This window comes from Rhinopithecus bieti, unplaced genomic scaffold (genome assembly GCF_001698545.2).
Source record: "Rhinopithecus bieti isolate Rb0 unplaced genomic scaffold, ASM169854v2 scaffold_62779, whole genome shotgun sequence".
Classification (NCBI taxonomy): Eukaryota; Metazoa; Chordata; class Mammalia; order Primates; family Cercopithecidae; genus Rhinopithecus; species Rhinopithecus bieti.
In genome coordinates this window covers 1-10120 of record NW_016823701.1, presented here as the reverse complement: position 1 = coordinate 10120, position 10120 = coordinate 1, and the positions used below count along the sequence as shown (strand labels likewise).

Genomic DNA, 10120 nt, shown 5'->3' with positions numbered 1-10120 from the left:
AAAAAAAAAAAAAAAAAAAAAGAAGATTTCCTAGCCAATAGGAGGTAGAACAGGGCCTCTAATCCTGGCAGACACAAAAGCCTGCATTCAAGTAGTTTTCTTTTTTTTTGAGACGGAGTCTCGCTCTGTCGCCCAGGCTGGAGTGCGATGGCGCGATCTCCACTCACTGCAAGCTCCACCTCCTGGGTTCACGCCATTCTCCTGCCTCAGCCTCCTGTGTAGCTGGGACTACAGGCACCCGCCACCGCGCCTGGCTAATTTTTTTGTATTTTTAGTAGAGACGGGGTTTCACCCTGTTAGTCAGGATGGTCTCGATCTCCTGACCTCGTGATCCGCCCGTCTCAGCCTCCCAAAGTGCTGGGATTACAGGCGTGAGCCACTGCACCCGGACAAGTTTTCTTATTAGAATGGAAGATCAGAATGGAAAAAGAAAATGAGATATAGAAAGATTAAAAGATTTAGAAGGGGACTGACTTTAAAAATACAAATTACTCAGGAATATATTACAGGAAAGTTAGAGTAAACAGATTTATCCTCCTGTCCAAAAAAGTAAAACAAGGCCAGGCGCAGTGGCTTATGCCTATAATCCCAGCACTTTGGGAGGCTGAGGTGGGTGGATCATGAGGTCAGGAGATCAAGACCAGCCTGGCTAACACGGTGAAACTTCAACTCTACTAAAAAAACAAAAAAATTAGCCAGGTGTGATGGCACACACCTGTAATCCCAGCTACTCAGGAGGCTGAGGCAGGAGAATCAGTTGAACCTGGGAGGCGGAGGTTGCTGTGAGCTGAGATTGCACCACTGCACTCCAGCCTGGGCAACAGAGCGAGACTCCATCTCAAAAAAAAAAAAAAAAAAAAAAAGTAAAACAAAACAAAAGACCACTGTCCCAGTTTGCTGCCTAGGAAAATTTCCAGGTCACAGCACAGGGAGGAGGAATGCATGGAGCCAGGCAGACTCCTCGAATTGTAGAGATGGAGCTGAGAGAATGTGTAGGATAGAGTGTTGGACAGGAGAGAACCACACAGAGAGAACGAGGAGATCTGCAGAAGGTACCCCAGTTTCAGTGGGATATGGCGCAGCACACAAGTGTGAGGAAATTACCCGACAGTGGAGGAAGAACCACTCACAAGGATCAGAGGAGCAGAGCCAGGTGCTTATACACAGCCCAGGATGGCAGCTGCTTCCACCAGGCAGACTGGAGAAACCTATCATTCCCAAGACGCTGGGTGCAGCACTCAGAAAGGTCTGGCCGCGGTACTGGGGAATAATTAGCCCTGGCTGAGCACTGCTCCATGTCCCACCTAACAAATCATATAAGAAAGACCCAGCCAGGTGTGGTGGCTCACGTCTGTAATCGCAGCACTTTGAGAGGCTGAGGCGGGCGGATCACAAGGTCAAGAGATCAAGACCATCCTGGCCAACATGGTGAAACCCTGTTTTCTACTAAAAATACAAAAATTAGTTGGGCATGGTGGTGGGGCCTATAGTCCCAGCTACTCAGGAGGCTAAGGCAGGAGAACTGCTTGAACCCAGGAGGCGGAGGTTGCAGTGAGCCAAGATCGCACCACCACACTCCAGCCTGGCGACAGAGCAAGACTCTGTCTCAAAAAAAAAAAAAAGACCCAAAAGATCTGTTTCCAAGAAATTGAACTGCATCCCCAAACAAAGGTCAAGACATTTTAAGGAATACAAAATGATCCAGCACTCAAGGTAAAATTCACAAGATCTTCTATCCACTTAGATAAGCAGGCATGCAAAGAGACAGCAAACCATGACCTGTAAGGAAGACAGCCATCAACGGAAACCCACTAAGAATTGAACACATATGTTAGAACTGGCAGCAAAGCACATTCAGATCGTTATTACAGCTGTATTTCATATAATCAAAAAGCCAAGTAGAGACATGCACAATTATAAAAAGATCCAAACTTCATGAGATCAAAATGACAACATCAGAGATAGAAAGTATACAGGATGGGATTAACAGATTATATATTGCAGAAGATCAGTAAAATTAAAGGCAAAAACAACCAAAAATAACCAAAATGAAATGGAGATGGAAAACAAAATTTTAAGAGCATCAATCAGATGTGGGATAAAAACCACTGTTTTTTATATTTTGGTTTTGGGGTTTTTGAGACGATATCACTGTTGCCCTGGTTGGAGTGCAGTGGCGCAGTCACAGCTCAGTATAGCCTCAACCTCCTGGGCTCCAGTGATCCTCCCACCTCAGTCTCTTGAACAGCTGGGACTATAGGCACACGCCACCACACCTGGCTAATTTTTATATTTTTTGTAGAGATGGGGTGTTGCTATGTTCTCCAGGCTGGTCTGGAACTCCTGGGTTCAAGTAATCCTCCTGCCTCAGGCTCCCAAAGTGTTGGGATTACAGGCGTGAGCCACCACGCCCGGCTGCTGTTTTGTTTTAAATTACTACATTTTTGTGCAATTGTTACACAGCAATAAATAATAGCCTCATCATCAAACGGTGCTGGAAAAACCAAATCTCCATATGCAAAAAAAAAAAAATCATACCTTACACACTGATATGGTTTGGCTCTGTGCCCTTACCCAAATCTCCTCTCAAATTGTAATTCCCACATGTTTAAGAAGGAAAGTGATTGGATTATGGGGGCAGTTTCCCCCATCCTGTTCTCGTGATAGTGAGTGAACTCTCACAAAAGCTGATGGTTTTACAAATGGTAGTTTCTTCTGAGCTCTCACAAGCTCGCTGTCTCTCACCTGCCGCCATGTAAGACGTGCCTACTTCCCTTTTCGCCATGATTGTAAGTTTCCTGAGGACTCCCCAGCCATGCAGAACTGTGAGTCAATTAAATCTCCTTTGCTTATAAATTACCCCATCTCGGGTAGTATCTTTAGAGCAGTGTGAGAACGGACTACTACACACCATTTACAAAAATTAACTCTAAATGGATTACAGACCTAACTGTAAAGCATAAAACCATAACACTTCTAGAAGAAAATATAAGAGAAAACCTTTGTGACCTTGGGTTAGGTAAATATTTCTTCAATATGAGACACTGAAAGCATGATCCATAAAAGAAAAAATTGTAAGCTGGACTTCATAAAAATTAATAACTTCTGCTCTTTGAAAGGCAATGTTTAGGAGAATGAAAAGACAAGCCACAGATAGAGAGAAAAGACTTGCAAATCACACATTTGATAAAAGACTTGTGTTGATACTATATAATGAACCCTCAGAATGCAATAATGGAAAACAAGCCGGGGCTGTGATGTCTCCAGGAAGCCCACAATCTTCACCCAGGTCTCTGCTTACATCTCCTGGATGAAAAATGTTATTGCCTCCAACTGAACATGTTCCTGAGTCCAACAACCTTCCCAAGATGGTTCTTAGATCTGCAACAGGACTTGTGACTAACAAGGAATGCCCAATTTTTGTAAACGGGCAAAAGATGTGAACAGATGCTTCACTAAAAAAGATATAAAGATGACAAATAAGCACATGAAAAAAATGCTCAATACCATTAGCCATTAGAGAAATGCAAAATAAGGCCGGGCGTGGCAGCTCATGCCTATAATCCCAGCACTTTGGGAGGCCAAGGCAGGTGGATCACTTGAGGTCAGGAGTTTGAGAACAGCCTGGCCAACATGGCGAAACCCCATCTCTACTGAAAATACAAAAATTAGCTGGGTGTGGTGGTATGTGCCTGTAATCCCAGCTACTCAGGAGGCTGAGGCACGAGAATCGCTTGAATCCGGGAGGCAGAGGTTGCAGTGAGCTGAGAACATTCCACTACACTCCAGCCTGGGTGACAGAGTGAGACTCTGTCTCAAAAATAACAGACTCCGTCTCAAAAACCAAAAAACAAAAAAACCACAATGAAATACTAGGACACACTCATTAAATGTCCAAAATTTTAAAAACCGACCAAGACAACCCCTTGTTCTTTTTTATTCTAAACTGGGCCTATGAGAATGGCTTCCACAAAGGAGAGCAACAAGAAGGATTGTTCTGTCATCAACAAGGTTGTGACCGAAAGTACACTATCAACACTCACAAGCACATCTATGGAGTGTGCTTTAAGACACTGCCCCTGCCATACACAAAGAGATCTGGACATTTCTCATGAAAGAGCTAGGAACTCCAGATGTGTGCGTTGATGCCGGGCTCAACAAAGCTATATCTGATATAGCTGTCTCAGACAAAGGAGTAAGGAATATCCCCACCCTATCTGTGTACCACTGTCCAGAAAGCGTAATGAGATGAAGATTGATCAAACAAGCTCTATACATTGGTTACCTATGCACCTGTCACCACTTTCAAAAACCTACAGTCAATGTGGATGAAAACTAACCACTGACTGTCCAAGTTATAAAAGACCACACGCACACACACACACACACACGCACTCACACACATGCACACGAACACATACACACACACACACACACTGACCAAACCAAGTGTTGGTGAGAATATGAAGCAATTGGACTCATATACTGTTGGTGGGAACATAAATGGGACAATGACCTTGGAAAATAGTTTGACAGTTTCTTAATAAATTAAATACCCACCTATTATAAGGCCCAGCTATAGATATTTACCCAAGAGAAATGAAAGTATATATCCAAACATTTGTGTATACATTTTTTTTTTCATTTTTTTTTTTTTGAGATATGAGTCTTGCTTTGTTGCCCAGGCTGGAGTGCAGTGGTGTGATCTTGGCTCACTGCAACCTCTGCCTCTGGGTTCAGGCGATTCTTGTGCCTCAGCCTCCCCAGTAGCTGGGACTATAGGAGTGCACCACCACATCCAGCTGATTTTTGTATTTTAAGTGGAGATGGGTTTTCACCGTGTTGACCAGGCTGGTCTCAAACTCCTGAGCTCAGGTGATCCGCCAGTCTTAGCCTCCCAAATTGCTGGGATTATAGGTGTGAGCCACCACACCCAGCCAGTGTGTAAATGTTTACAGCAGCCTTATTCTAGTAACCAAAACTCAGAAACAAACCAAATATCCATCAACAGGCGAATGGATAAACAAACTGTGGCATATTCATATAATGAAATACTCCTCAGGAAGGAAAAGGATGAATTATTGACTTTCAGAACATGCATGAATCAGAATAATCATGCTGAGTGAAAGAAGGCAGTGTATTTTATGTAATTCCACTTATATAAAATTCTAGAAAATACAAACTAATCCATAGTGCGAGAAAGGAGATGAGAGGTTGCCTGGGGATGAACAGGAGCATGAAAGGTGGCAGAGAGGGGCAGGGGGAAGGAATTACAAAGGAGCATGAGGACTCTTGTCAAAAGGATAGATATATTTATTGTCTTTTTTTCTTTTTCAGAAGCTCCCCTATTAATTATCTTTTTAAAATAAATATTTGTAGAGGCAGGGCCTCACTCACAACAGCCTCACTGTTGCTCAGGCTGCAGTGCAGTGACACGATCATAGCTCACTGCAGCCTTGACCTCTTGGGCTCAAGTGATCCTCGAGCCTTAGCCTCCTGAGTACCTGGGATTGCAGGCATGCACCAGCATGCTCAGATAATTTATTTTAATTTTTGCTATGGATAAGGTTTTGCTATGTTGTCCAGGCTGATCTTGAACTCCTGGGCACAAGCAATCCTCCTGCCTCAGCCTCCCAGGATCAGTTTAGCCTAGGAGTTCAAGACCAACTTGGGCAACATAGTGAGACCCCCATCTCTGCAGAAAATTTTAAAAATTAGCCAGTCATGATGGCATGCACCTGTAGTCCCAGCTACTCAGGAGGCTGAGACAGGAGGATCGCTTGATGCTAGGGGGTTGAGGCTGCAGTGAGCCACGTTTGCACCAATGCACTCCAGCCTGGGCAACAGAATGAGACCATGTCTAAAAAAAAAACACTTTTTGTTTTAGTCAGGCATAGCGGCTCATGTCTGTAATCCCAGCACTTTGGGAGGCAGAGGCAGGTGGATCACTTGAGCCCAGGAGTTCAGCCAGGGCAACATGACAAAAGCCTAGCTCTACAAAAAAATAGAAAAACTAGCTGAGCATGGTGGTACATGCCTGTAGTCCCAGCTACCCAGGAGGCTGAGATGGGAGGACTGATTGAGCCTGGGAGGCGGAGGCTACAGAGAGCCATGATTGCACCACCGCACTCCAGCCTGGGCAACAGAGCAAGATCCTGCCTTGAAAAAAAAATTAATTAAAAAAAAAAAAGAAAATTGGCTGGGCGTGGTGGTTGATGCCTGTAATCCCAGCACTTTCAGAGGCCGAGGCAGGCGGATTAAGAGGTCAGGAGTTTGAGACCAGCCTGACCAACATGGTGAAGCCCCATCTCTACTAAAAATACAAAAATTAGCTGGGCGTGGTGGCATGTGCCTGTAATCCCAGCTCCTCTGGAGGCTGAGGCAGGAGGATTGCTTGAACCTGGGAGGTGGAGGTTGCAGTGAGCCAAAATTACACCACTGCACTCCAGCCTGGGCAACAGAGAAAGACTCCATCTTGAAGGAAAAAAGAAAAGAAAATTTTGTGTATAATTCAAAATTCCCTGTTAACCTGAATACTTGGGCTTTAATGCTTTATATTTTTTTAAAAATACTCATCGCATTCAATCACAAAATGTGAGAAGTTCATGTACCTGAAAGGGACAGACCTCAAGTCAGTCCATTATCCTCAGAGACACCATATTAAATGCATCATTAGGAATTGTGGTAAACATTTTGAAGGACATGATTCTAACTACTCTACTTGTACTTTTCTGGGCAGTTTGAGCAGTTCCAGGATCCAGTACTTGGGGGCTGAGCACAGGGGTGACCTCAGTGCCTGCTCATTTGATACTCACCTTGGTCTCTCTGGAGATGGGTTGGGGCTGCGGGGAGGAGGTGTACGTGGCACTGCTGCCTTCGGAGCAATGCTGGCTGCAGGTAAAAGGCCATGGATGATGTGTTTCTGCACAAATGAAATCCAATAGAAGTCACTGGGTTGGGTCACTGGATCACTTGAGTCTTGTCACCACTCCCCCTGGGCCTGCAAGGGGACACCTGCACTGGCCACCCATGGATCCAAACCCATCAGAAGCCCATTCTGCCCCTGCCATCCCCAGTCCCCATCAGGCCAGACAAGTGCATACAGCTGAGGAGCATCATGACAGCTGCTCATTGTGGGACCCTCTTGTCCTTCCCTCCTCAGAGCTTCCCTGGCTGTCCCCAAGAGTCACCCTCTAGCCCTTCCACGTGTCCCACAGCACTCCCCCCAGTGACGTCTCATGTGGCTCCCCCTGCAGAGCAGGGCAACTTCCTGAGAAACAAGTGACTTCCTTATCTTTTTTTTGCTTTGTTTTGTTTTTGAGATGGGGGCTTGCTCTGTTGCCCAGAGTGGAATGCAGTGGTACGATCATGGCTCACCGCAGCCTCAAACTCCTGGCTCAAGCAATCCTCCCACTTCAGCCACGCGAGTAGATGGGACTACAGATGTTCACCACCATGCCTAGGTAATTTTTGTATTTTTGTAGAGACAGGATCTCACTACATTGCCCAGGCTGGTCTCAAACTTCTGGCTCCAAGTGATCCTCCCACCTCAGCCTCCCAAAGTGTTGGGATTACAGGCGCAAGCTCTGTACCTGGCTGACTCTCTTATCTTTATCAATCCTGGAACTCTAGCATTGAGCACATTGCCTCACACCTCACAGGGGCTTAATATAAGCTTTTAGGTAGCTTATCTCCAAGATGAGAATAATGAAAAGTAGCTCCTATACACAATGAAAATCAGAGAACCTGCTTTAGGTAACCGTAACTGGGAGTCTCTGAGACGTTTCTGGGTCTAGTCCAATCATTTTCTTGGCACGAGCCATTCATTCACACCTACTAGAGGCAGAACACCATGACAGCAATGAAGAAACCTTGTCTTCATCCCCAAGGCGGTGAGTAGAGAGGAAAAACACCCAAATAGTTATTACAGAACATAGAATTATGGAATGCGCCGAGAGAAAGGCTCTCTCACTAAAAATGAAAAAAAAAAAAAGGGAAAAAAAGAGCCTCAATGAGATGTGGGATAAAAACACTATTTATTCTGTTTGAAGCCAGTAATTAGCACAAAGTGCTGGGGTGGGCAGGGAGGGAAGATTCCTCCAGGTCTGGGGCCAGCCTGGGAACTTCAAATGCTTCCTTCGAGAAAATCACACAGGCATTTAGACTGGGCTTTCAAAGATGCCCATTGGTCCCACATTTGGAAATGTGATGGACCAGCATTCTAGGAAGAGGGAATAGCATGAACAAGGGAATGAAGCAAGACATTGGTCGCAGTGCTCTGGAAATCATACGCATGGTTCTCTGTTTTGCTGGAATACAGAGGCATCTGTGAGGGTGGGGCTGGGGACCCAGCCTAACTGGCTAATTTTTAAAATTTTCTGCAGAGATGGGGGTCTCACTATGTTGCCCAAGTTGGTCTTGAACTCCTAGGCTAAACTGATCCTGGGAGGCTGAGGCAGGAGGATTGCTTGTGCCCAGGAGTTCAAGATCAGCCTGGACAACATAGCAAAACCTTATCCATAGCAAAAATTAAAAGAAAATAAATTATCTGAGCATGCTGGTGCATGCCTGCAATCCCAGGTACTCAAGAGGCTAAGACTCAAGGATCACTTGAGCCCAAGAGGTCAAGGCTGCAGTGAGCTATGATCGTGTCACTGCACTGCAGCCTGAGCAACAGTGAGGCTGTTGTGAGTGAGGCCGTGCCTCTACAAATATTTATTTTAAAAAGATAATTAATAGGGTAACTTCTGAAAAAGAAAAAAAGACAATAAATATATCTATCCTTTTGACAAGAGTCCTCATGCTCCTTTGTAATTCCCTGTCCCCGATGATGGGGACAATTTCCATGGGAAGGGCTTTCAGAGCAGATGGAGGAGATACTGGGGCCTAGTGAGGAGCACCCACTGACAGTGGCCCCAGGAATGTTAGGTAGTGGTCAGCATGAGACACAAGGCTGGGAAGGGTGGCACAGCGTGGGGGCATCTTTCAGGAGTGAGGGAAGGGCAGACCTTCCAGTCATCTCCTACAGCCCCCACCCCCAACTTGCACAGCCACCCACCAGAGCAGAAGCTCCAAGCAGTCTCTACCCAATATCCCCACTGTTTACCTCTGAGTGGCGCCTGCCACCCTGCATCTGTCAAGTGATTCCACAGTTTCCATGTTTCCTACCCACCCCCTTCCATTATCTGCTGCACGACAAGAAAGGATTTTTGTTTGTTTGCTTGTTTTGTAGACAGTCTTGTCTGTTGCCCAGGCTGGAGTACAGTGGCACCATCTCGGCTCACTGCAACCTCCACCTCCCAGGTTCAAGCTATTCTCATGCCTCAGCCTCCCAAGTAGCTAAGACTACCGGCATGTGCCACTATGCCTAGCTAATTTTTGTATTTTAGTAGAGATAGGGTTTTACCATGTTGGCCAGGGTGGTCTCAAAATCCTGACCTCAGGCAACCCACCTGCCTCAGCTTCCCAAAGTGCTGGGATTACAGGTGTGAACCACTGCACCTGGCCAGAAAAGGTTTTCTTAACCGTTGAATCCCAAGGGCTGGCATCCAGCAGGTCCTCCAAAAAGGCTGCATAAAATTTTTTTTTTTTTGAAAGAGTGAATCCTCCATTGCACACGAAAACATGTCTCATACCATCACAATCATTTCCTAACTATGGTCCCCTCATCCATCCTGTCTCTACCCGGCATAAAAACCCTCACAGGCAGCACCACTCTCTCGATGGCAGGCCAATGTCCAGCATGGCGTATCAGCTGACATAGGTTGGTTCCTACCAACTGTTAAGGGATTTTTGGCCTGTCGATTTTTCTGGTTGGAACCTCTGTGGCCACAGTGCCTTTGCCTGAGTTCTTGTCCTGCGCCCAGGAAGAATGAGGTACTCAGACAAGTGATGGCTGAAGAAGAGTTTTATTTACTGTTAGAAGAGCTCAGAGGAGTAGGTAGCTCCTCTCTGGAGGCAGGTTGTCCCATGAGCTCACGTGTTCAGCTCTCAGCAGAGAGGAGGCCCTGGTGGCTCTTCTCCACAGGCAAGTCATTCCAACGCCTCTGCAGGTCTCTGAAGCTCTCAGCAGAGAAGGTACTCCTCTCTGCAGCCAGCCACCCCATCGTCTCCAGCTCTC

General features: G+C 45.9%; 1 protein-coding gene across 2 annotated transcripts in view; it reads right to left on the bottom strand.

The window, feature by feature from the left end:
• CEP89 (centrosomal protein 89) overlaps positions 1-7263 on the bottom strand; it is a 57860-nt gene extending 50597 nt beyond the window's left edge. The window contains exon 1 of one of the 2 annotated variants that reach the window (XM_017861713.1): positions 6816-7263. The gene's annotated coding sequence lies outside the window, so the exon portion shown is untranslated. The remainder of the gene's footprint in view (positions 1-6815) is intronic. The other variant, XM_017861712.1, reaches the window with a different exon arrangement.
• Positions 7264-10120: the final 2857 nt, after the last annotated feature.